This window comes from Chelonia mydas, chromosome 24, assembly GCF_015237465.2.
Source record: "Chelonia mydas isolate rCheMyd1 chromosome 24, rCheMyd1.pri.v2, whole genome shotgun sequence".
Lineage (NCBI taxonomy): Eukaryota > Metazoa > Chordata > Testudines > Cheloniidae > Chelonia > Chelonia mydas.
The window spans coordinates 14,590,909-14,611,078 of NC_051264.2; the positions used below are offsets into that span (position 1 = coordinate 14,590,909).

The 20,170-nt window shown below is 50.5% G+C and overlaps 2 long non-coding RNA genes across 2 annotated transcripts; one reads left to right on the forward strand and one right to left on the reverse strand.

Moving 5' to 3' along the window:
* The first annotated feature begins 1,203 nt into the window (after positions 1 to 1,203).
* On the forward strand, positions 1,204 to 13,142 carry LOC122463773. Its single transcript, XR_006287400.1, has 3 exons — positions 1,204 to 1,250; positions 1,689 to 1,690; positions 13,013 to 13,142. It is a non-coding gene; the product is annotated as an uncharacterized LOC122463773 (long non-coding RNA).
* On the reverse strand, positions 1,220 to 13,136 carry LOC122463772. Its single transcript, XR_006287399.1, has 2 exons — positions 13,078 to 13,136; positions 1,220 to 1,321 (listed from the first exon to the last, which is right to left on the reverse strand). It is a non-coding gene; the product is annotated as an uncharacterized LOC122463772 (long non-coding RNA).
* Positions 13,143 to 20,170: the final 7,028 nt, after the last annotated feature.

Below are 20,170 nucleotides of genomic sequence, written 5' to 3' on the forward strand. Positions count from 1 at the left end.
GGTAGGCCACTTGGAGTTAGAGTTAGGGTTCCCATGGGTAGGGCTCCCCACCCTAGGGTAAGGGTTCCTATTTCTAGAGCTCCCCAAGCTAGGGTTAGGCGTCCTTTGTGTAGGTCACTTGGAGTTAGGGTTAGAGTTCCTATGGGTAGGGCTCCCCCTCCCCCCCCCCCACCATAGCATATGGGTTCCTATATGTAGGACACTTGGAATTATTGTTAGGGTTCCTATGGGTAGGGTTCCCCACCATAGCATTAGGGTTCCTATACATAGGGCTCCTGGACTAAGGGTTAGGGTTCCTATGTGTAGGCCACTTGGAGTTAGGGTTAGGGTTCCTATGGGTAGGCCACTTGAAGTTAGGGTTCCTATGGCTAGGATTCCCCGCCCTAGGATTAGGGTTTTTATGGGTAGGCCACTTGTATTTAGGGATAGGTTACCTATGGGTAGGGCTCCCTACCCTAGTGTTACAGTTCCTATTGCTGGGGAACTTGGAGTTAGGGTTCCTTTGGGTAGGCCAATTTGAATTAGGATTAATGTTCCTATGGATAAGGCTCCCTGACCTAGGTTGAGAGTTCCTATGGGTAGGGCTCCCCTCTTAGAGTTAGGGTTCCTATGGCTAGGGCTCTCTGCCCTAAGATTAGGGTTAGTATGGGTACGGGTCCCCGCCCTAGGGTTAGGGTTCCTATGGCTAGGGCTCTCTGCCCTAAGATTAGGGTTAGTATGGGTACGGGTCCCCGCCATAGGGTTAGGGTTCCTATGGGTAGGTCACTTGGAGTTAGGGTTAGGAATCCCATGGGTAGGGCTCCCATAGCATTAGGGTTCTATACATAGGGCTCCCCACATAGACTTAGGGTTCCTTTGGGTAGGCTACTTGGAGTTAGGGTTCCTATGGGTAGGGCTCCCTGCTCTAGGTTGAGGGTTCCTATGGCTAGGACTCACTGCCCTAGGATTAGGGTTGTATGGCTTGGCCAGTTGGAGTTAGTGTTAGGGTTCATATGGGTAGGGCTCCCCGGCCTATAGTTAGAGTTCCTAGGGGTAGGGCACTAGGAGTTAGGGTTAGGGTTCCTATGGGTAGGTGTGACGTTATTGATATGAACTGTGCCCACATAGACCATTGTTGCAACCAAGGTCCTATAGTGGTGTTGCTGGCACAGAGTGCCCGAGGCAAGCAACAGCAGGGTTCGTTGCCTGGCGTGCGTCGCCCAATAACCACAACGGGGTTGAGAAGCGGAAAAGTTTATTTGAAGCTTCAAGTGGTGCAGGGAGACATTAATCTCAAATCCTGCAAACCGAGCAGGAAGTTACAGACTTTTATACATCCTTTCTTCAGCATACTTATCTGTCAAGGTTCCTTCCCCACTCTGAACTCTAGGGTACAGATGTGGGGACCTGCATGAAAACCTCCTAAGCTTACTTTTACCAGCTTAGGATAAAACTTCCCCAAGGTACAAATTATTTTTCCCTTTGCCCTTGGACTTCCACTGCCACCACCAAACTTTATCTGGGTTCCTGAAAAAACGGAGTTTAGACACGTCTTTCCCCCCAAAATCCTCCCAACCCTTGCACCCCACTTCCTGGGGAAGGTTTGGTAAACATCCTCACCAATTTGCATAGATGACCACAGACCCAAATCCTTGGATCTTAGAACAATGAAAAAGCATTCAGTTTTCTTACAAGAAGACTTTTAATAGAAGTAAAGGAATCACCTCTGTAAAATCAGGATAGTAGATACCTTACAGGGTAATTAGATTCAAAACACAGAGAATCCCTCTAGGCAAAACCTTAAGTTACAAAAAAGACACACAGACAGGAATATTCATTCTATTCAGCACAGCTATTTTCTCAGCCATTTAAAGAAATCATAATCTAACGCATCTCTAGCTAGATTACTTACTAAATTCTAAGACTCCATTCCTTTTCTGTCCCCGGCAAAAGCATCATACAGACAGACACAGACCCTTTGTTTTCTCCCTCCTCCCAGCTTTTGAAAGTATCTTGTCTCCTCATTGGTCATTTTGGTCAGGTGCCAGCGAGGTTACCTTTAGCTTCTTAACCCTTTACAGGTGAGAGGATTTTTCCTCTGGCCAGGAGGGATTTTAAAGGGGTTTTACCCTTCCCTTGATTTTTATGACAACAGACTTTTATACATCCTTTTTCCTTCAGCATACTTATCCAGTAGCAAGCTGCCCTAAGCATCCATACAGCCAGCCAATCCGGTATACCAGCTAGTGCCCTTTTTCTTTGTACCATCTGTTAAACTATATATGTAGTTGTTTTGTTCAGCATTGTTTTGCCATATCTGCCCTGTCTGGCCTTGTTCAGTTTCAGACAGTCTGCGCTTGCAACATGTTGTTGCAAAATCCTCGGCATGACTGTTGCGAGTGCCTCCGGGCGGGGGGGCCAAGGTCACTTAGGCCTAGTGCGAGGGGGCTTCATCGACACTCGTGGTCTTCTATCCCCTCGAGTTACCTAGTGGCCATGCCCCAGTGTCCCCAACAACTCCCTCCTTTGAGAACACTCAACAGCCTTGGCTCTGAGTTTTCTCACTTGGGCTACTTATTTCTTTACAATAGGACTTTGCATAAGCACTTTGTGATAGCCCTGAAGAGAATGACTTATTAACTTTTGCAAAAGGGTCCTGACACATGATACTGCACAGCATAATACCAGTAATACAAGCAATACAGGAAAGAGAAGTTTTAATAACAGGCTAAATAAACCACCAAGCCAAGACGACAAACCCCAGCCTGAAAACAAGGTTTGCAACCAATCGCTCTCGGGGGCAGTATAGGGAACCTGTGCTCCGGCTTGGGCATGGGCCTCAACCTGTACCACCTTGTCATAGATCTCATAACTGCTATCATTTACATATACACAACATTGGGGCCCGACGAGGGCACAAACCCCCATTGGGATGCCAAGAGATAGTCCAAAGCCAGCCTGTTTTGGAAGGAAAACGTCCTGAGCTGCTGTACCTCTTTATTTAATGTTTTTACTGCTGACCCTAAATCACTAATTGAGTCCTCTAACTCTAAGGCAACTTTCTCAAGTACCATTTGCAGCCTTACAGTATAGCAGCCTATCCATGCCATGGCTGGCCCGGTAAACAGTGGCGCCATTCCCAGTACAGAGCACCCTACAAGCTTCTCGGTTGTGAGGGGATTCTTTATATTGCCCTCCAATGCCGCAGTTAGTCGCCGCAGGGTCTCTTCTCATGACTCAACAGAGGTATCTCGGGCATTTCTGATCTTTCCTTTGGGCAGTGTGGTAGTTATGGAAAGATGAGGAACATCTCAGGGGGGGAAAGATAGCTCAGGGGTTTGAGCATTGGACTGCTAAACCCAGGGTTGTGAGTTCAATCCTTGAGGGGGCCATTTGGGATCTGGGGCAAAAATTGGGGATTGGTCCTGCTTTGAGCAGGGGGTTGGACTAGATGATCTCCTGAGGTCCCTTCCAACCCTGGTATTCTATGATTCCATGAGCTATATAACAGCTACCTGTCCAGTTGGCTGGCAGCACCTTGTAAGCCTTTCAGCCACATACGAAATAGTGACCCCGTAGGGCCCAGTAAGGACTGTTTCTTAAGGGAGATTCCTGGGATATTTAAGGCTGCTTTTCCAAACAGTTCATATGCCCCAAAGGGGGCTTCCCATCCTCCTGATTGGGTACAAGTGGGGGTGTTTCTAGTTATGCCATTCAAATTACACTCGCCATAGGGACCACTGCAAACCCACCATCGGCCTGCTACATTGGAGATATTAACTGGGCGGCAAGTTATATTTCCAAACCCTCCTTTTGTGGTAAGATTATTCGTAAGAGTTTCCCCAAAAGGGGAGGAACCATTACACCCACACTGCTGACCTCCCGCCTTGGTCATACCCATCAGCCCACTGTGTAATAACACAGGAGCTCTTTCCCACAGGACGCCCGTAGTGATCAGATTGGTTTCGGGTAAAACAAAATACTCCCTCAATGAGTACTGCAATTGAATACTCCTGGTCCTGATAGGTGGCTTGCTGCAAAGAGGTCTTGTTCCAGAACGGCGAGTCCGTTCTTTCCTGCTCTTTGGTGGCAGCTGATTCTGCTACGGTCAAGGGCAGCATGTCAAGGGGCATTCCCGTTTTGGGGGGACAGTGGAGTTGGAGCACATACCCAGCAATCAGTCTGGTTTGTTAAAGTAGCAACATGGTGCGCAAGCAAAACAAGGAGTTATGCTCCCGATATGCACAGTTTGGAAATAACAATACAGAGAATAACAATGTTACCCAATTAATTACCACCAGAGTCTTCCCAGCCCAGGGTCTCCAGTGACTGGGTGGGCCCATTTTAGCGTTAAGGTGCCTGCTATTTGTGTCTTTTAAACAGTAGCTTTAGCCCGAGATCGTCACTAGTTGAGGAGTCAGCAGGTTGGACGGTCCACTGTTCTGCTGACGAGGGGGCGGGTACTGCCTTCAGACGAGAGTGATGGATCCAGTTCTTGTGTCCCTAGATCTTTGCCGCCGTATGGGAGATCAGCAGGACGGTATAGGGTCCTTTCCACTTTTCCTGGAGAGGCTCGTCTTTCCAGGTACGAACCAGCACGGAGTCGCCGGGCTGTAAGGAGTGGACGGGACAGTCCAAGGGGAGAGGCTGGGAATCCTTGGTATACCTGTGAAGAAACAAGAGAACAGCAGACAGGGAACACGTATACTGAGACAAAAAACCATTACCCATCTCCCACTCCCCTGACAGAACCGGGGTGCCATTCATAGGCCATGCCCTTCCAAACATAATTTCAAAGGGACTGAGCCCTAATCTACCCTTCGGGAGAACGCGGACACGGAGCAGGACGAGGGGCAAAGCATCAGTCCATCGCAGTGAGGCTTCTTTGCACACTTTTGAGAGATGCCGTTTAAGGGTCTGATTAGTACGCTCCACTACCCCACTGGCTTGCGGTCTCCAGGGCGTATGGAGTTTCCAGGGGATCTGTAAGGCATGTGAGATGCTTTGAATGATTTTTGACGTGAAGTGTGTCCCGTTGTCAGATTCCATCCACAGGGGGAGTCCAAAGCGAGGAATGATCTCCTTAACAGACTTGAGGGCCACTGTTCTGGCAGTGCAGTTACGGCATGGGAAGGCTTCTGGCCATCTGCTGAACCAATCCACTATGACAAGGAGATATTTGAACCCTTGGGTCCGGGGAAACTCAGTAAAATCTATTTGCCACACTTGTCCGGGGCCCGGAGTGGATTCTAGGGCAGCTGGTGGCACAGGATGTCCCGGTCGGGGGTTATTCTTTTGGCAGACTAAGCAGTCCGCTTGTACCTGGGCAGCCAGGGGTCGGAGTCCGGAAGTGATAAAGTATTTTCCCATTAGTTAGATAAGTGCTTCCCTACCGGCGTGAGTGGTTTGATGTAGTTTCTGCAGCACCGGCCGGATCAGGCCCTTCGGTAGGAGGACCTTCCCTTCCGGGGAATGGAGCCATCCCTCTTTTTCCCGGAGACCGAGTTTGTCAGTTAGCTGTCTCTCCTCCCCAGAGTACTGAGGGGTTGGAAGCTCCCCTACTGATGGGATAAGGGCATGCATATGGGCGTTCTCAGTCTGAGGGGATGGCAGGGTGGCAGCATGCTTAGCCTCTCTATTTGCCCGGGCGATACCCCTGGCCACATCTTGATCTTCCCTTTGATGGGCTTTACAGTGTACCACCACCACTTCCGAGGGGAGTTGTACGGCTTCTAGGAGCCGGAGGATTTGGGGCCCGTACTTTACTGGGGAGCCTTGAGCTGTCAGCATTCCCCTCTGCCTCCACAGGCCAGCATGAGCATGCAGCACCCCAAAAGCATATTTTGAATCGGTAAAAATGTTGACTGCTTTCCTTTTGACAGTTCGAGTGCATGGGTCAGGGCTACTAGTTCGGCCAGCTGGGCAGAGGTCCCTACGGGCAAACCTTCGGCTTCCACAGTGTCATGGAGGGTCACAACAGCATAACCCGCCCTCCTTTGCCCACCTATTACAGTACTGCTACCGTCAGTGTACCACTCATAATCTGCATTTGGGAGGGGTACATCCTTTAAATCCGGACGGCTGGAGTACTGGGCATCTATGATCTCTAAGCAGTCATGTTCCTGTTCCTCTGTTTCTGGCAAGAGGGTGGCTGGGTTAAGGGAGGGGCAAGGCTGTAAGGTGACTTCAGAGTTCTCTAACAGCTTAGCCTGGTACCGAGCAATCCGAGACTGGGTGAGTCAGAGCCCTCCCTTTGCATCCAATAAGGCTCGGACCATATGGGGAGTATTGATTTGCATAACCCCTCCCAATGTTAGCTTCTTGGCTTCCTCAAGCACTAGGGCAGTAGCTGCGACTGCCCGTAAACATGCCGGCCAACCCTTTGCAACCTGATCCAGTAGCTTAGAAAAATAAGCCACGGGACGTTTCCAGGTCCCCAACAACTGGGTTAGCACTCCCAGGGCCACCCCTTTTTGTTCGTGTATATACAATTGAAATGGCTTCATAGAATCATAGAATTATAGAATATCAGGGTTGGAAGGGACCTCAGGAGGTCATCTGGTCCAACCCCCTGCTCAAAGCAGGACCAATCCCCAATTAAATCATCCCAGCCAGGGCTTTGTCAAGCCTGACCTTAAAAACTTCGAAGGAAGGAGATTCTACCACCTCCCTAGGTAACGCATTCCAGTGTTTCACCACCCTCCGAGTGAAAAAGTTTTTCCTAATATCCAATCTAAACCTCCCCCACTGCAACTTGAGACCATTACTCCTTGTCCTGTCCTCTTCTACCACTGAGAATAGTCTAGAACCATCCTCTCTGGAACCACCTCTCAGGTAGTTGAAAGCAGCTATCAAATCCCCCCTCATTCTTCTCTTATGCAGACTAAACAATCCCAGTTCCCTCAGCCTCTCCTCATAAGTCATAGAATCATAGAATCATAGAATATCAGGGTTGGAAGGGACCCCAGAAGGTCATCTAGTCCAACCCCCTGCTCGAAGCAGGACCAATTCCCAGTTAAATCATCCCAGCCAGGGCTTTGTCAAGCCTGACCTTAAAAACCTCTAAGGAAGGAGATTCTACCACCTCCCTAGGTAACGCATTCCAGTGTTTCACCACCCTCTTAGTGAAAAAGTTTTTCCTAATATCCAATCTAAACCTCCCCCATTGCAACTTGAGACCATTACTCCTCGTTCTGTCATCTGCTACCATTGAGAACAGTCTAGAGCCATCCTCTTTGGAACCCCCTTTCAGGTAGTTGAAAGCAGCTATCAAATCCCCCCTCATTCTTCTCTTCTGCAGACTAAACAATCCCAGCTCCCTCAGCCTCTCCTCATAAGTCATGTGCTCTAGACCCCTAATCATTTTTGTTGCCCTTCGCTGGACTCTCTCCAATTTATCCACATCCTTCTTGTAGTGTGGGGCCCAAAACTGGACACAGTACTCCAGATGAGGCCTCACCAGTGTCGAATAGAGGGGAACGATCACGTCCCTCGATCTGCTCGCTATGCCCCTACTTATACATCCCAAAATGCCATTGGCCTTCTTGGCAACAAGGGCACACTGCTGACTCATATCCAGCTTCTCGTCCACTGTCACCCCTAGGTCCTTTTCCGCAGAACTGCTACCTAGCCATTCGGTCCCTAGTCTGTAGCGGTGCATTGGATTCTTCCATCCTAAGTGTAGGACCCTGCACTTATCCTTATTGAACCTCATCAGATTTCTTTTGGCCCAATCCTCCAATTTGTCTAGGTCCTTCTGTATCCTATCCCTCCCCTCCAGCGTATCTACCACTCCTCCCAGTTTAGTATCATCCGCAAATTTGCTGAGAGTGCAATCCACACCATCCTCCAGATCATTTATGAAGATATTGAACAAAACCGGCCCCAGGACCGACCCCTGGGGCACTCCACTTGACACCGGCTGCCAACTAGACATGGAGCCATTGATCACTACCCGTTGAGCCCCACAATCTAGCCAGCTTTCTACCCACCTTATAGTGCATTCATTCAGCCCATACTTCCTTAACTTGCTGACAAGAATACTGTGGGAGACCGTGTCAAAAGCTTTGCTAAAGTCAAGAAACAATACATCCACTGCTTTCCCTTCATCCACAGAACCAGTAATCTCATCATAAAAGGCGATTAGATTAGTCAGGCATGACCTTCCCTTGGTGAATCCATGCTGACTGTTCCTGATCACTTTCCTCTCATGTAAGTGCTTCAGGATTGATTCTTTGAGGACCTGCTCCATGATTTTTCCAGGGACTGAGGTGAGGCTGACTGGCCTGTAGTTCCCAGGATCCTCCTTCTTCCCTTTTTTAAAGATTGGCACTACATTAGCCTTTTTCCAGTCATCCGGGACTTCCCCCGTTCGCCACGAGTTTTCAAAGATAATGGCCAAGGGCTCTGCAATCACAGCCGCCAATTCCTTCAGCACTCTCGGATGCAACTCGTCCGGCCCCATGGACTTGTGCACGTCCAGCTTTTCTAAATAGTCCCTAACCACCTCTATCTCCACAGAGGGCTGGCCATCTCTTCCCCATTTTGTGATGCCCAGCGCAGCAGTCTGGGAGCTGACCTTGTTAGTGAAAACAGAGGCAAAAAAAGCATTGAGTACATTAGCTTTTTCCACATCCTCTGTCACTAGGTTGCCTCCCTCATTCAGTAAGGGGCCCACACTTTCCTTGGCTTTCTTCTTGTTGCCAACATACCTGAAGAAACCCTTCTTGTTACTCTTGACATCTCTTGCTAGCTGCAACTCCAGGTGCGATTTGGCCCTCCTGATATCTTTCCTACATGCCCGAGCAATATTTTTATACTCTTCCCTGGTCATATGTCCAACCTTCCACTTCTTGTAAGCTTCTTTTTTATGTTTAAGATCCGCTAGGATTTCACCATTAAGCCAAGCTGGTCGCCTGCCATATTTACTATTCTTTCGACTCATCGGGATGGTTTGTCCCTGTAACCTCAACAGGGATTCCTTGAAATACAGCCAGCTCTCCTGGACTCCCTTCCCCTTCATGTTAGTCCCCCAGGGGATCCTGGCCATCTGTTCCCTGAGGGAGTCGAAGTCTGCTTTCCTGAAGTCCAGGGTCCGTATCCTGCTGCTTACCTTTCTTCCCTGCGTCAGGATCCTGAACTCAACCAACTCATGGTCACTGCCTCCCAGATTCCCATCCACTTTTGCTTCCCCTACTAATTCTACCCGGTTTGTGAGCAGCAGGTCAAGAAAAGCGCCCCCCCTAGTTGGCTCCCCTAGCACTTGCGCCAGGAAATTGTCCCCTACGCTTTCCAAAAACTTCCTGGATTGTCTATGCACCGCTGTATTGCTCTCCCAGCAGATATCAGGAAAATTAAAGTCACCCATGAGAATCAGGGCATGCGATCTAGTAGCTTCTGTGAGTTGCCGGAAGAAAGCCTCATCCACCTCATCCCCCTGGTCCGGTGGTCTATAGCAGACTCCCACCACTACATCACTCTTGTTGCACACACTTCTAAACTTAATCCAGAGACACTCAGGTTTTTCCACAGTTTCGTACGGGAGCTCTGAGCAGTCATACTGCTCCCTTACATACAGTGCTACTCCCCCACCTTTTCTGCCCTGCCTGTCCTTCCTGAACAGTTTATAACCATCCATGACTGTACTCCAGTCATGTGAGTTATCCCACCAAGTCTCTGTTATTCCAATCACGTCATAGTTCCTTGACATCACCAGGACCTCCAGTTCTCCCTGCTTGTTTCCAAGGCTTTGTGCATTTGTATACAAGCACTTGAGATAACCTGCTGATCGCCCCTCATTCTCAGTATGAGGCAGGAGCCCGCCCCTCACAGACATTCCTGCCTGTGTTTCCTCCCGGTATCCCGCTTTCCCACTTACCTCAGGGCTTTGGTCTCCTTCCCCCGGTGAACCTAGTTTAAAGCCCTCCTCACTAGGTTAGCCAGCCTGCTGGCAAAGATGCTCTTCCCTCTCTTCGTAAGATGGAGCCCGTCTCTGCCCAGCACTCCTCCTTCATGGAACACCATCCCATGGTCAAAGAATCCAAAGCCTTCTCTCCGACACCACCTGCGTAGCCATTCGTTGACTTCCACGATTCGACGGTCCCTACCCAGGCCTTTTCCTTCCACGGGGAGGATGGACAAGAACACCACTTGCGCCTCCAAGTCATGTGTTCCAGACCCCTAATCATTTTTGTTGCCCTTCGCTGGACTCTCTCCAATTTATCCACATCCTTCTTATAGTGTGGGGCCCAAAACTGGACACAGTACTCCAGATGAGGCCTCACCAATGTCGAATAGAGGGGGACGATCACGTCCCTCGATCTGCTCGCTTTTATGCCCCTACTTATACACCCCAAAATGCCATTGGCCTTCTTGGCAACAAGGGCACACTGCTGACTCATATCCAGCTTCTCGTCCACTGTCACCCCTAGGTCCTTTTCCGCAGAACTGCTGCCTAGCCATTCGGTCCCTAGTCTGTAGCGGTGCGTTGGGTTCTTCCGTCCTAAGTGCAGGACCCTGCACTTATCCTTATTGAACCTCATCAGATTTCTTTTGGCCCAATCTTCCAATTTGTCTAGGTCCCTCTGTATCCTATCCCTGCCCTCCAGCGTATCTACCACTCCTCCTAGTTTAGTATCATCCGCAAATTTGCTGAGAGTGCAATCCACACCATCCTCCAGATCATTTATGAAGATATTGAACAAAACCGGCCCCAGGACCGACCCCTGGGGCACTCCACTTGACACCGGCTGCCAACAAGACATGGAGCCATTGATCACTACCCGTTGAGCCCCACAATCTAGCCAACTTTCTACCCACCTTATAGTGCATTCATCCAGCCCATACTTCTTTAACTTGCAGACAAGAATACCGTGGGAGACCGTGTCAAAAGCTTTGCTAAAGTCAAGAAACAATACATCCACTGCTTTCCCTTCATCCACAGAACCAGTAATCTCATCATAGAAGGCAATTAGATTAGTCAGGCATGACCTTCCCTTGGTGAATCCATGCTGACTGTTCCTGATCACTTTCCTCTCATGCAAGTGCTTCAGGATTGATTCCTTGAGGACCTGCTCCATGATTTTTCCGGGGACTCAGGTGAGGCTGACTGGCCTGTAGTTCCCAGGATCCTCCTTCTTCCCTTTTTTAAAGATTGGCACTACATTAGCCTTTTTCCAGTCATCTGGGACTTCCCCCATTCGCCACGAGTTTTCAAAGATAATGGCCAATGGCTCTGCAATCGCAGCCGCCAATTCCTTTAGCACTCTCGGATGCAACTCGTCCGGCCCCATGGACTTGTGCACGTCCAGCTTTTCTAAATAGTCCCTAACCACCTCTTTCTCCACTGAGGGCTGGCCATCTACTCCCCATACTGTGATGCCCAGCGCAGCAGTCTGGGAGCTGACCTTGTTCGTGAAGACAGAGGCAAAAAAAGCATTGAGTACTTTAGCTTTTTCCACATCCTCTGTCACTAGGTTGCCTCCCTCATTCAGTAAGGGGCCCACACTTTCCTTGGCTTTCTTCTTGTTGCCAACATACCTGAAGAAACCCTTCTTGTTACTCTTGACATCTCTTGCTAGCTGCAGCTCCAGGTTCGATTTGGCCCTCCTGATTTCATTCCTTAGAGAGATCTGGCAGACCCAGGGCTGGAGCTTCCATCAGCTTCCTTTTTAAGATTTTAAATGCCCTGTCGGCTTCTGGGGACCAGTGAAAGGTGTCGTGATCCGTTCCCTTGACACAGTCATATAACGGTTTAGCCCATAGTCCAAACTCTGGGATCCAGATTCTGCAAAAGCCTGCCATATGCAGAAAAGCTCTGAGCCGTTTACAAGTGTTTGGGATAAGGACTTGACAGATAGCATCCTTTCTTTCGCTTGAAAGCTGATGCTCCCCTTGCCTTAGCTGTAACCTGATCCCGCTCCACCTCAGACAACAGGGTTCTCAGGAGGATATTACAGTCGTCCCAATCCAGCTTGTGACTACTGAGGCACCCCGCGAAGACTGAAATAAACCAGCTTGGGTTCGTGGAGAATTCCCCAGCCTGTGTTTTACAAGCTGCTAGGTCTATGGGATTGAATGGCACATGGGTGTAAACTTGCATGGTGGTAGCCTGACGTCCGTCTGCCCCTGGGCAAGCCTCAACAGTCTCGGTAAGCAAAGGACAGAGTCCCACCGAGGGGGCAATCTCTGTAACCCGAGGCGTCCTACCCTTATAAGGGGGGGGGGGGGCCAAAGGGGACACCGGCTCTGCCATTACAGTGGGGGTGGGGGTCTGGGGACTAACAGTAGCTGCTACCAAACCAGTCGGAGTCAGATTACAGTGCTGTAAAATATCTGGTCGAGTACATAAAGCCAGAAACAAATGTGCATACAGACGTTCATTCCATTTCCTTGTTCTCTGACAAAACAGGAGTAACTGGAGGATCGTGTTGTAATTAATTGACCCTCCCGGTGGCCACCGCTCCTGGTCCTCTAGTTGATATTGAGGCCAGTCAACTGTACAGAATCGTTTTAATTGACTCTTAGTCATCGGATCCGCACCAAATACCTTCCAGTTTGCTAGAATGCATTCTAGGGGCGTACACCGTGCCCTAACCCCTGAGCTCTGTCCCTGTCCCATGCCTACAGGGTAACTCTGGGCGTCCCCAGGTTCCAACAGAGCAGACAATCCAGATTTCAAGAGGTTCCTACCTTAGCCAAGGGACCGGTTCCCCACCGTCGCCCGCAGCTGCTTCTCCACTATATGAGTGCGTTGCACCGTTGTGCCCTCCGGGGTTGATCAAATCGCGTCTCCTCCGAGGCCCCCGATGAACTCACCGGTGTGCACTGGGCGTCGGTTGTCGCCATAATCCTCAACCGCCGGGAGGGGTCCAGGCAAGGCTAAATAGCAGCCTCGAGCCCACCCAGGGACGCCAAAAGCTGTTGCCGGCGCAGAGTGCCCGAGGCAAGCAACAGCAGGGTTCGTTGCCAGGTATGCGTTGCCCAATAATCACAACGGGGTAGAGAAGCGGAAAAGTTTATTTGAAGCTTCAAGTGGTACAGGGAGATATTCACCTCAAATCCTGTACACAGAGCAGGAAGTTACACAGACTTTTATACATCCTTTCTTCAGCATACTTATCCAGTAGCAAGCTGCCCTAAGTATCCATACAGCCAGCCAATCCAGTTACCAGCTAGTGCCCTTTTTCTTTGTACCACCTGTTAAACTGTATATGGAGTTGTTTTGTTCAGCATTGTTTTGCCATATCTGCCCTGTCTGGCCTTGTTCAGTTTCAGACAGTCTGCGCTTGCAGCATGTTGTTGCAAAATCCTCAGCATGGCTGTTGCGAGTGCCTCTGGGCGGGGGGGCCAAGGTCACTTGGGCCTAGTGCGAGGGGGCTTCATGGACACTCGTGGTCTTCCATCCCCTCAAGTTATCTAGAGGCCATGCCCAGTGTCCCCAACAGTGGCACCAAATCTTGTACAAAGGAGGTCAAGTGGGGTGTCCATGAAAAGGTTATGATCTGCTGGTTATGACTATGCTGACTGTATGGATGTATCATTTTTGTTTTTAAAGTTATAAGTTTTGGCTTGATACTGTCTGTATATCAAAATTGTGCTATGCTTCTGGGTGATACCCCAGACAATCCGGGGTCAGCACTGCCTAGCCTGCTTGATGGCCCATTAAGGACCATCAGCTATACAACTGACCCATTGAGAGAAGGCAGATACACATTGTAACTCAGCAAGACATGCAGGGACATGCCTATGGACAGAACTCTAAGGTTTTTCCAAACCATGTGCTGGGTAGCTTGTTTTTGGAACAAAGGAAGCACAGGCCGCATGGCAAGGGACTAGAAAAGGCAGCTGCATCTCCTCCATCTTGTCTTCAGTCCTGCTCCTTACCTCTGGAGGAACTTTGCTACAAACTGAAGCTCTGAACAATGAACTGAATGACCGATCCCAGCTGTGGATGTTCTCCAGAGACTTGATTTGAACCTGCAGTTTATTCCATCACGGCTACAGGCCTGAACCAAGAACTTTGCCATGACTGTATGTAATTGATTCCATTTAACCAACTCTTGCGCTCACCTATATTTCTTTCTTTTTATGAATAAACCTTTGGATTTTAGATTCTAAAGGATTGGCAACAGCGTGATTTGTGGGTAAGATCTGATTGGTATATTGACCTGGGTCTGGGGCTTGGTCCTTTGGGATCGGGAGAACCTTTCTTCTTTCACTGGGGTATTGGTTTTCATAACCAGTCATCCCCATAAGGAGGGGCACTGGTGGTGATACTGGGAAACTGGAGTGGCTGAGGGAATTGCTTGTGTGACTTCTGGTTAGCCAGTGGGGTAAAACTGAAGTCCTCTCTGTTTGGCGGGTTTGAAGTAAAGGAACCCCAGCCTTGTGCTGTGGCTGCCCTGCTCTAAACAATTTGTCCTGAAGTGATGCTCTCAGTAGCGTCCCACCAAAGGCCGCTTTGTTACAGTTGCGTAGTCGTGCTAGGACCCACAGAACCGGATCAATGAAGCTTTGGATCAGAACCGCACGCTATCCAAATTGGAATTTTGGTATTGAGAGTTTGGTTGGTTAAAAAGCAGTTGCAATGGGTGAGCAGAGAGCATGTGAGGGCCTTGACAAAAAAAAGCCCTGGAAGATTTGTGTTCAGAAAATTTGTGAGCAGGTTTAAAAAGAAAGCTACAAATCAAGAACTGAGAGGTCTGTTAATGGCCAGTGATCGGAAACCAGGAGCACAGCCCCTACCTGGTACTACAGAAACTGCAGAAGGAATTAGAATGCAAAAGGCAGCAAATAAACTGCAACTTGAGCATGAACAGAAACTAGCACATCTTCGATTGCTGGAAAAGCAGAAGACAGCTGATATGGAACAGGAAGCTAATGTAAGCGGGGGAATAGTCCCGCTCTTGTGGGGAACTTTCCTGGCTTCTGCACTACCCCAGTGAAGTGGGCTAGTGAAAAGATCTGAGTCCTCGCTCCCACTTCCTTTACCCAGTGGCCTCCCTGCCCTTAAGGACTCCCCTTCCACTCTCCTGTCTGGCAGAGTCCTCGCAACCCCAACAAGGCTGGGCCCAGGATTCCTGGGGGACTCGACCCCCAACCCTGCTGTGGTCACCTAGGACAGGGACTAGGGTGTCCCCACTCCGGGGTATTCTCTCTGCACTGGGCACTTCTCTGACCACTGACCATTACATGCATTTGCTTTAACTTGTAAGTTATTTAATCAACAATTAATTTTAAAAAGAATAAGGAATAATGGGAAAGGTTAAAAGAAACACATCACCCCACTCAGTGGCAGGGAGCATCACAAATAGTGTCTCTGGAACGTCAGGGCAGTTCACAGTCTGTTCCTTGTAAGTCCCAGGCCTCCTGCTCAGGCCCTGGCTGTGCTGCAGGGATGCTGTGGGTTGGACACTTGCACTGGTGGTGGCCACACGCTCTCAGGGTCTAAGTGGCAGGACCCTTCTGCCCAGTGTCGCCCCCGCCCTGGCGGGATTACAATCCAAGCCTGGCCTGCAGAGCCTCTTGGCTGAGGCGTCTCCCTGTGCTGGGCCCGCTGCCCAGGGTCCCCCTCGGTTTCTCCAGCTGCTCACCGCACCCAGCTCCAGACTGCTCCAGCCCCAGCTGCACTGCTCGGTCTCTGCTGCTCTGCCTCCAGCTCCCTGGGCTGCTCCTTTGGCCCCTCTGGCTCTGGTTGCTGCAGCTCTGCTCCCAGGACAGGTCTGCTCTGCAGGCTGCTTCTGTGACTCTGCTCCCAGCACTGACCTGCTTCCTGGGCTGCTTCTCTGGCGCCTCTGGCTCTGGTTGCTGCCACTCTGCTCCCAGGACAAGTCTGCTCTCTCTGGGCTGGGCCTCTGGCTTTGGGGCTGCAGCTCTGCTCCCAGGACAGGGTCTGCTCTCTCGGGGCTGCTTTTCTGGTTCCTCTGGATCCGACCCAGCTCTGCTCCCCAGCTTAGCTTGGGCCCCTGCTTTCTCCTTAGCTCGGCCCCACTCTGTCTGACCCAGGCAAATCCAGCTCACACAGAGGACAAGGACAGGACCTCCCTGGCCTCCTGACTCCCTGATTAGCCTGCTCGCCCTGTCATTCAGGCTGACCTGGAGCATTGGCCTCTCCCCATTGCCCCTGGGGACTGTCGGTCTCAGGGTCCTGATTCCCCATTGACCCTTCCCCCCTTTTTAGCACTGGGAGCTAGCAACCAAAACACCCCCACTGACTGTTAGTAAGGGGGCAACAGTCCCCTTGCACTAAGGAAAGGGCTGCTGAAAGATAGAGAGAAGCTGCTGAGAGAACGGCTGAATTGGAGTAAAAGGCTCCTAGAAGGCACATGGCACGTATAGCTGCTGAGGAGAAGGCTCACCAGATGCAACAGGAGACTGCCAGACTTCAGCTATGAGTATTGGAAGAGCAGAGAAAGTCCCCACCGCCTGGTGCTCCAGTTCCCCACCGCCAGGAGAAAAACTGGGGAAGTATTTATAACGATACTGAGGATATAGAGGAGTTTTTGTCGACCTCTGAACGCCTCTGCAAGCTGCACAAGATCCCCGATGGTCAGCGAATGCCTGTCCTGATGAGCAGACTGACTGGAAAAGCCAGGGAAGTATTTAATGAATTGGGGGAACAAGAAGCCTTAGATTATGAGCTGTTTAAAGATTCTGTGTTAAGGCGGTTCAAGGTTACTCCTGATTCTTACAGAATTAAATTTGGAAAGTTTAGAGTGTCTAATGATTGTATTTTTGTGGAATGTGCCCATAAGCTGATGGGTTTTCTTAAAAAGTGGGTTGTGGGAGCGAAAGCACAAGGGAGCTTTGAAAAACTGCTGGATTTAATAACTTTGGAACAGTTCTTAGACATTGTGCCTGACCAGGGGAGAGCAGCTGTGTGTGATGGGGACCCTGAGTCAGTCCTGCAGGCCGCAGAGATTGCGGATGCCCATACTCAAAATAGGGCTCGAGAAGGGTGTAAACCCCAGGGGAAAGTTAATCACCATTCTCCCCAGTTTAAGAGGCGAGGAGGATTTAAAGGTGGGACCAGTCCCACTTCCATGAGAAAAGCTCATGGGGGCCCAGAGCAGAAAAACTCCTACTCCAAGTGGTATGTCATTTGTGTGGTACACCTGGGCACATCAAACCAGAGCATCCAAACGTAAAAAATAAAACCCCAAACCCAGTAAATGCTAATCCTGTTATTATAAACTCACAGGCAAGCCAACAGAGCCCAGCACTGGTGCCCTGTGTGCAAATGCTGTTTCTGTTGTCTCTGGAGAATTTGACCTTAAAACTCATATTAAAGCTAAATACAGGGAAAATAATATAGAGTTTGTTAGCAGTGCAGAAGTGAATGGAGTAAGGTGTATGGCATGGAGGGACCCCACAGCAGATATTACTTTGGTTAAAGCAAGTCTTGTCAGGGAGGAAGATTATTTACCAGGTGAAAGTGTAACTGTTGTAACCTTATCTGAGTATTTTGTCAGGGTGCCTTTGGCTAAAATCCGCCTTACATGGAAGGGATTTGATGGCACCATAATTGTGGGAGTGAAAAACACAATCCCTAAGGATCTTATGATGGGAAATGATATTAAAATTATGTTCAATCAAATTAACATAAACCAGGCACAGGGAGGATTAATCCTGAGGCTGTGTCTATGGAGGGGTTTGCCAAAAGTTTGTCTTTGGGAAATAGCTGTTTGTCTGTGCAAAAAAGCAGTTTGTCTGTGAACGAGGTTGCTGAATGTCTGTCTACTGTCTCAGAAGTGACTCTCTGAAATTAGATCAAGCACAGAAAAAACTCATTGGTGAGGAAAATGTTTCTCAGGAGCAGATTAAAGTGGATGGTAAGTTAAAGCCCTGTCTGAGGAAGGAAAGGGTAGATTTTTGATGGATGGTGGATTGTTGGCTAGTACAGCTTGTAAAAGCGAACCTGGAAAAGGTAGCTGTGATTTGCTGGAAGTAGCTCAGTGTAATGTGAAGAGCAGCAGATTATCTGTTGGCTCGCCCAGCCCTGGGATGCAGCCTCCTCTGGGGCAGGGCAGCCGGGGAACAGCCACACATAACGATGCACAGAAACAGCTCGCCCAGCCCTGGGATGCAGCCACCTCTGGGGCAGGGCAGCTGGGGAACAGCCACACATAACGATGCACAGAAACAGCTTGCCCAGCCCTGGGATGCAGCCACCCCTAGGGCAGGGCAGGGCAGGTGGGGAACAGCCGCACAGCGATGCCACATAAGGATGGGTTGCCTGGTGTGAGGTGCAGTCAGGATTTCTGGCTTCTATTCCCAGCTCTGGGAGGGGAGTGGGGTCTGGTGGGGAGGGGGCAGGGGGAGCTGGGAGTCAGGACTCCTGGGTTCTATCCTAGCTCTGGGAGGGAGTGGTGCTTAGTGGTTAGAGAGCTGGGCGAGGGAGAGGGGGCTGAGAGCCAGGACTCCTGGGTTTTATTCCCAGCCCACTTTCAGTGACTCACCTCAAAGAAATTGTTGTAACGCTCCTGCACTTCCACATCGCTGACATGACCTGGAGGAGAGAGACACAGACTCACTCTGCTGTCGGACAATGGGAAAACTGCAGGGGGTACCCCCCGTGCCTCCTGTTGCCAGGAGTGAGGGGCGTCTCCAGAGGCTGCGAGCTTCCTCACAAGCCAGGCAGAGCCGAGGCTCATGTATGGAGGCCCAACCGGGGCGTTAAGGGACAGGAAGGGCTGGGAGGCTGTGCACTTCCCCAGACAGTGTCCCATGCAGCTGGGCCAGGAGGGGGTATCGGGTACTCACAGCGCGAGCCGTCTGCCAGCTGGGCTGTGTTCTGGGGGTTCCGGTACAGATTCAGCAACACGACGGTCTACAAAGGGGTATGCAGACACAGTGAGGTGTCCGTGTTCCCCAGCTGCCCCACCCCAGAGCAGGCTGCGTCTAAACGCTGAACGAACCCTCCCCATGCAGTGTTATGTGAGGCTGTTCCCCAGCAGCCCCGCCCCAGAGGTTGGCTGCATCCGGATCCCCCCAGACTCTGCGCCCCGGAGCTCCCCTGGCTGAAGGTGCGTCTGTTGTGGAGGTGGGAACACCTGTCTCCGAGGGTTGCTGTGCACTGGCCAGCACTGCTGACTGGACTGTTAAAAGTCTGGTTGGTGGGGCTAAGGCAGGCTCCCTGCCCGCCCTGGCTCCTTGCAGCTCCCGGAAGTGGCCGGCATGTCCCTGGGGCCACTGGGTGGGAATCTATGTATCTATCTATGCTCCACGCACTGACAATGAAGCTGTTACCCATCGGGGTGATGGGCAGGCAGGCGAATCAGAGGGGCAGGGTCCATGGATGGGGCAGGATCCATTCACTGGCCAGGTGCTGAGTCATCAATAGTGACTCACCCCATCACTGGGGAATCTGCGACAGACAAATCATTGGGGTGTTTCCCCCACCCCATGCCCCTCTTCTGGGCACAGGGTGTTCTGAGGGTGGGGCTCTGTGTGTCTCTGTCTGTCTGCATACACATGCTCTGGGCAGGGAGTGGGAGCTAGTGGGTGGTAGCGGGGGTAGTGGGGAGCCAGGACTCCTGGGTTCTATCCCCAGCCCTGGCTGGCAGGAGTGGGGTCTGGTGGGTCAGAGCAGGGGGAGGGGCTGGGAGCAGAACGCCTGGGTTCTATTAACAACTCTGCCTCTGAAGACATAGAATCATAGAATATCAGGGTTGGAAGGGACCTCAGGAGGTCATCTAGTCCCACCCCCTGCTCAAAGCAGGACCAATCCCCAATTAAATCATCCCAGCCAGGGGTTTGTCAAGCCTGACCTTAAAAACTTCTAAGGAAGGAGATTCCACCACCTCCCTAGGTAACGCATTCCAGTGCTTCACCACCCTCCTAGTGAAAAAGTTTTTCCTAATATCCAACCTAAACCTCCCCCACTGCAACTTGAGACCATTACTCCTCGTTCTGTCATCTACCACCACTGAGAACAGTCTAGAGCCATCCTCTTCGGAACCCCCTTTCAGGTAGTTGAAAGCAGCTATCAAATCCCTCCTCATTCTTCTCTTCTGTAGACTAAACATCCCCAGTTCCCTCAGCCTCTTCTCATAAGTCATGTGTTCCAGTCCCCTAATCATTTTTGTTGCCCTCTGCTGGACTCTTTCCAATTTTTCCACATCCTTCTTCTAGTGTGGGGCCCAAAACTGGACACAGTACTCCAGATGAGGCCTCACCAGTGTCGAATAGA